We start from the raw sequence: 7232 nt of genomic DNA on the forward strand, positions 1-7232 counted from the left end.
CTGGTACTGATCTGTCTTTTAACTATAGCAGAAAAATGAAAATTGCTTGTTATTGGGCAAATGAAAAGAGCTTCCAGAGATCATTGTATTCATTTCCTGCTTCTGGCAAACTTCAATTTATTGAAAAAGGCCAAAGGACAGTGGAGTAACTGCACTAACATGTAATCTGTACTCTATGGTCCCTCTTAAAAACTCAATACATCCTAAGCACAAAATAGAGATTCTTTTTAAAAATGAAATTTCTCATTTTTCAAAGAGAAGAGGAGAAAGAATCATGTTTTTATAAATAAGAAACATTGTGTTTGTAGTTCATTAAATTTTGTTTTAAATGTCTACATTCTGTTGGATCACCTTTCTTTGGAAACATCACAAATATGGATCTCTTCCAGTTGGTTGGCCAAGTAGCTCTCTTCCAAATTTCTTGACATAGATGAGTGAGCACTTCCAGCATTGCATTCATTTGTTGAAACATCTCAGTTGGTATTCTGTCAATTACTGGAAACTTATTTTTCCCCGATTCCTTCAGTGGAGCTTAGACTTCTTTCAGTACCATTGGTTCTTGATCATATGCTACCTCCGTAAATGGTTGTACCAATTCTTTTTCGTATAGTGACTCTGTGTATTCCTTACATCTTCTTTTGATGCTTTTTGCATTGTTCAACATTTTCCCTGTAGAATCCTTCAATATTGCATCTCAAGGCTTGGATTTTTTTCTTCAGTTCTTTCAGCTTGAGAAATGTCAAGTATGTTCATCCCTTTTGGTTTTCTAACTCCAAGTCTTTGCATATTTTAATACTTTACTTTGTCTTCTTGAGCTGCCCTTTGAAATCTTCTGTCCAGTTCTTTTACTTCATTGTTTCTTCCACTTGCTTTAGCTACTGTATGTTCAAGAACAAGTTTCAGAGTCTCTTCTGACATCTGTTTTGGTCTTTTCTTTCTTTCCTGTCTTTTTAATGAACTTTTGCTTTCTTTGTGTATGATGTCCTTGATGTCAACCCATAACTGTTCTGGTTTCGGTCATTAGTGCTCAGTGTGTCAAATCTGTTCTTGAGATGGTCTCAGAATCCAGGTGGGATATACTTAAGGTTGTAGTTAGGCTCTCATGGACTTTTTAAAATTTTCTTCAACATCACCTTGAACTTGCATATGAGCAGTTGATGGTCTGTTCCACAGTTGGCCCCTGGCCTTGTTCTGGCTGATGATATTGAGCTTCTTCATCATCTCTTTCCACAGATGTAATCAATTTGATTCTGTGTATTCCATCTGGTGAGATCCATGTGTTTGGTCAGCATTTATGTTGCTGAAAAAGGTATTTTCAATGAATAGGTTGTTGGCCTTCAAAATTCTATCATGGCGTCTGTGGCATCATTTCTATCACCAAGGCCAGATTGTTTAACTATTGATTCTTCTTCATTTCCAACTTTCACATTTCAATCACCAGTCATTATCAGTTCTTCTTGATTGCACGTTTGATCAATTTCAGACTGCAGAAGTTGGTAAAAATCCTCAATTTCTTCATCGTTGGCATCATTGGTTGCTGTGTAAATTTGAATAATGGTCATATTAACTGGTCTTCCTTATAGGCATATGGATATTATCTTATCACTCACAGCGTTGTACCGCTGGTTGGATCTTGAAATGTTCTTTTTGACGGTAAATGCAATGCTATTCCTCTTCAATTTGCCATTCCCAGCATAGTAGACCATATGAATATCGGATTCAAAATGGCCAATACCAGTCCATTTCAGCTCACTAATGTCTAGGATATCGATCTTTATGTGTTCCATTTCATTTTTTACGACTTCCAATTTTCCTAGATCCATACTTCATGCATTCTATTTTCCAAGTATTAATGGATGTTTGCAGCTGTTTCTTGTCATTTAGAGCCATTCCACATCAGCAAGTGAAGGTCCTAAAATCTTTACTCCATCTAAATCATTAAGGTCGACTCTACTTTGAGGAGGCAGCTCTTCGCTAGTCGTATTTGAGTGCCTTCTAACCAGAAGGGTCATCTTCTGGCACTATAACAATGTTCTGCTGTTATTCATAAGGTTTTCACTGGCCAATTTTTTTAGAAGTAGATTGCCAGGTCCTTATTTCTAGTCTGTCTTAGTCTGGACGCTCTGCTGAAACCTGTTCACCAAGGGTGACCGTATTTGAAATACTGGTGGCATAGCCTCCAGTATCACAGCAATACGCAAGCCACCACATTATGACAACTGACAGACAACTGGTGGCATGTCAGCGTAGTCCTTCAGACATAGAAGATTACTGAAGAAGGCATTGCATTCTATCTTTATATCCCAATGTGATATTTATTGCAAAGAATTTCAACCAGTACCTGTTGATGGAGTGGAATGATTTTTACAGCAGAAAACTAGTAAATGGGATGCACACTTGCACTTTGGATCCTGACCTGCCTGCCACAACTTCTTCCTCTGATAATCTACTTTGGGAAGACTACACTGACTGTGATCTTTACTACCTTGCTACAAATTAGTTTTGGAAGTCCTCTGGTTTTCATTATCACTGGAGGGAGAAGGGAAAAAAGCTGTAGCCTCTTGCTTCTTTTTTCTCTTGGGTCAGTGCACAAGGAAGTGACTAGTAATGACCAATGCTGATCAATGTCTGGGGTCTTTAATTTCAATAAGGGTGATTTGCTATCTGTTCTCATTTATTTATTACTGGAACATTTCTTGAAAGAGAAAACTCCCCTCAAGGAAAACATTATATATGCTTGATTCTTTTTCTTTATTTCACTGCTTTCGAAGTAATAAATTTCTTTCCCAACATCCTCCAGTGGTGACCTATGAAAGTCCTTTATAATATTAAAATGAATTCAGTAGCTTAAACATATTTCTTCAATCTTCTGTAGCATTTATTTTATTGATTTTCTAATTATTCCTTCTGTCACCAGTAGGAGCCTTTTGAAATTGATTTTAGAATGCTCTAAAGTTAATTCTGGAAGTTTTTTTTTCTTTTTCTTCCTCTAGTTTAGATACAGCATGCATATTGATATAACTGCATACTTTGTTAGTTAAGCTACTTGTTAGCTAATTAACTTACTGATAACAGAATTGAGCTTGGGTTATTATATACTACTGATAATTATTTATTTTTATTTTATTAACTGTACTTTAGATGAAGGTTTACAAAACAAAATAGTTTCTCATTGAACAGTTAGTGCACATATTGTTTTCTGACATTGGTTAACAACCCCACAACATGTCAACAGTCTCCCTTCTCAACATTGGGTTCCCTATTACCAGCTTTCCTGTCCCCTCCTGCCTTCTAGTCCTTGTCCTGGGCTGTTATGCCCCATTAATCTCATTTTGTTTTATGGACCTGACTAATCTTTGGCTGAAAGGTGAACCTCTGGAATGACTTCATTACTGAGCTAAAAGGGTGTCCAGGGGCCGTACTCTCAGGGTTTCTCCAGTCTCTGTCAGGCCAGTAAGTCTGGTCTTTTTTTGTAAGTTAGAATTTTGTTCTACATTTTTCTCAAGCTCTGTCTGCAACCCTCTATTATGATCCCTGTCAGAGTAGTCAGTGGTGGTAGCTGGGCAGCATCTAGTTGTACTGGACCCAGTCTGGTAGAGGCCGTGGTAGATGTGGTTTCTTAGTCCTTTAATCTTTCCCTTAAATCTTTAGTTTTCTTCTTTCTCCCTTGCTCCCGAAGGGGTGAGAACAATGGAATACCTTAGATGGCCAATCACAGGCTTTTAAGACCCCAGACGCTACTCACCAAAGTAGAATGTAAAACGTTTTCTTTACAAACTGTGTTATGCCAGTTGAGCCCGATGTTCCCCAGGACCACAGTCCCCACAGCCCTCAGCCCAGCAATTTGATCCCTCAGGAAATTTGGATGTGTCTATGGAGCTTCCATGACCTTGCCTTGTACAAGTTGTGCTGGCTTCCTCAGTATTGTGTACTGTCTTATCCTTCACAAAAGTTGCCACTTATTTATTGCCTATTTGGTGTCCCCCTACTCCCCAATCTCTTCCCTCCCTCATAACTATCAAAGACTGTTTCTTTTTGTGTGTAAACCTTTTCACGAGTTTTTACAGTAGTAGTCTCATACAATATTTGTCCTTTTGTGACTGACTTATTTCACTCAGCATAATGCCATCCAGATTCATCCATGTTATTAGATGCTTCACAGATTCATCACTGTTCTTTACCATTGCATAGTACTCCATTGTGTGTATGTACCATAGTTTGATTATCCATTCATCTGTTCATGGGCATCTAGGTTGTTTCCATCTTTTTGCTATTGTGAACAATGCTGCAATGAACATGGGTGTGCATATGTCTATTTTTGTGTCAGCTCTTACTTCTCTAGGATATATTCCTAGGAGTTGGATTACTGAATGGTATGGTATTTCCATTTCTGGCTTTCTAAGGAAGCACTATATCATTTTCCAAAATGGTTATATCATTCTATATTCCCACCAGCAGTGCAGAAGAGTTCCGATCTCCCCTTAGCCTCTCCAATATTTGTTATTTCCAGTTTTTTTTGATTCATGCCAGTAATACCGGGGTGAGATGGTATCTCATTGTGGTTTTTATTTGTATTTCTCTAATGGATGGTGATCCTCAAGCATTTCCTCAAGTGTCTGTTGGCCGCTTCAATGGCTTCTTTGGTAAAGTGTCTGTTCATTTCCTTTGCTCATTTTTTAATTGAATTGTTTGTCTTTTTGTTGTAAAGGTGTTGGATTTTCTCATGGATTTTAGAGATTAGCCCTTTTTCTGACTTGTAATGTCCAAAATTTTTTTTCCAGTGTGTAGGTTCTCTTATTACTCTTTTGTTGAAGTCTTCTGACGAGCATAAGTGTTTCATTTTTAGAAGATCCCAGTTAACAAGCTTATCATCTGGAATTTGTGTGTTGTTGGTTACGGTTTGTATCCTGTTAATGCCGTGTATTAGGGCCTCTAGCATTGATTCTATTTTTTCTTCTATGAACTTGATAGTTTTTGGCTTTATATTTAGGTCTTTGATCCATTTTGAATTAGTTTTTGTATATAGTGTGAGGTATGGGTCCTGTTTCATTTTTTTGCAGATGAACATACAGTTTTGTCAGCACCATTTGTTAAAAAGACGGTTCTCCATTTGATAGACTTTAGACCCTGTCAAAGATGAGGTGACTGTAGATGAATGGATTTACATCTGGGTTCTCAGTTCTGTTCCATTGGTCAATGTATGTGTGATTGTACCAGTACCAGGCTGTTCTGACTACTGTAGCTGTATAGTATGTTCTTAGGTCAGGTAGAGCGAGTCCTCCTACTTTATTCTTCTTCTTCAGTAGTGCTTTGCTTATATGGGGCTTCTTCCCTTTCCATATAAAGTTAATGATTAGTTTTTCCGTCTTTTTAAAGAATGTTGTTGGTATTTGGATCGGGATTGCATTGTATTTGTAAATTGCTTTGGGTAGAATTGTCTTTTTCAAAATGTTCAGTCTACCTATCAATAAGCATAGTATGTTTTTCCATTTATGTAGATCCCTTTCGGTTTCTTACAGTAGTGTTTTGTAGTTTCTTTGTATAGGTCTTTTACATCCCTGGTCAGATTTATTCCTCAGTATTTTATTTTTATGGGGGCTATTGTAAATGGCAGTGTTTTCCTGATTTCCTTTTCATCGTTCTCTTTATTGGTGTATAGGAATCCAGCTGATTTTTGAATGTTTATCTTGTATCCTGCTACTCTGCTCAATCTTTCTATTAGTTCCAGTAGTTTTCTCATGGAGTCTTTAGGGTTTCTATGTATAGTATCACATCATCCACAAACAGGGACAGTTTAACTTCTTCATTACCAATTCGGATGTCCTTTATTTCTTTTTCTTGCCTTATTGCTCTAGCTAGGACTGCCAGCACAATGTTAAATAGGAGTGGTGATAAAGGGCATCCTTGTCTTGTTTCTGTTCTCAAGGGGAATGTTTTCAGCCTTTCTCCATTAAGATTGATGTTTGCCGTCGGTTTTGCATAGATGCCCTTTATTATGTTGAGATATTTCCCATCTGTATCTGTTTTTTTGAGAGTTTTAATCAGGAATGTGTGTTGGACCTTGTCCAATGCCTTTTCTGCATCAATTGAGAGGATCATGTGATTCTTTTCTTTCCTTTGATTTATGTGGTGGATTACATTGACTGATTTTCTAATGTTGAACCATCCTTGCACACCTGGTATGAATCCTACTTGGTTGTGGTGTATTATTTTTTTGATATGATGCTGAATTCTATTGCCTAGAATTTTGTTGAGAATTTTTACATCTATATTCATGAGAGATATTGGTCTGTAATTTTCTTTTTTTTGTGATGTCTTCACCTGGCTTTGGTATCAGGGTTATGCTGGCTTCATAGAAAGAATTCAGAAGTGTCGCTTCCTTTTCTACCTTCTGAAATAGTTTGAGTAGTACTGGTATAAGCTCTTCTGTGAATGTTCAGTAGAATTCTCCAGTGAAGCCATCTGGCCGGCGCTCTTTTTTGTTGAGAGTTTTTTAAATTACCTTTTCCATCTTTTTCCTTGTTATGGGTCTGTTCAGATTTTCAACATCACTTTGTTGTAGTTTGGGTAGGTAGTGTGTTTCTAGAAATTTATCCATTTCCTCTAGGTTTTCAAATTTGTTGGAGTATAGTTTTTCATAATATTCTGTTATGATCCTTTTTATTTCAGTTAGGTCTGTTGTAATGTCCCCCATTTCATTTCTTATTTGGATTATTTGCCTCCTCTCCTGTTTTTCGTTTGCCAGCCTGGCCAGTGGTTTGTTGATTTTATTGATCTCTTCAAAGAACCAACTTTTGGTTTTGTTGATCCTTTCTATGGTTATTTCTGTTCTGATCTTTATTATTTCCTTTCTTCCAGTGGCTGTGGGGTTTTTTATTTTTGTTCTTCTCTTTCTATTTGTTTGAGTTCTGTAGTTTATGTTTTGATTTTATCCCTTTCTTCTTTTTTGATGTGTGCACCTGTTGCTATAAATTGTCCTCTGAGGACTGCCTTTGCTGTGTCCCAAAGGTTTTGGTATGATGTGTTTTCATTCTCATTTAATTCTAGGATTTTTTTTATTCCATTTCTGATTTCTTCTATTACCCAGTGGTTTGTAAACAGGGCGGTATTCAGTTTCCAAGTAATTGATTTTTTTTTCCTTGGTCTTCCTGTTGTTAATTTCTACCTTGATGGCATTGTGGTCAGAGAAGATACTTTGTATTATCTCAGCATTTTGGGTCTTGTTGAGGGTT

Source organism: Trichechus manatus, unplaced genomic scaffold (assembly GCF_000243295.1).
Source record: "Trichechus manatus latirostris isolate Lorelei unplaced genomic scaffold, TriManLat1.0 scaffold00108, whole genome shotgun sequence".
NCBI lineage: Eukaryota > Metazoa > Chordata > Mammalia > Sirenia > Trichechidae > Trichechus > Trichechus manatus.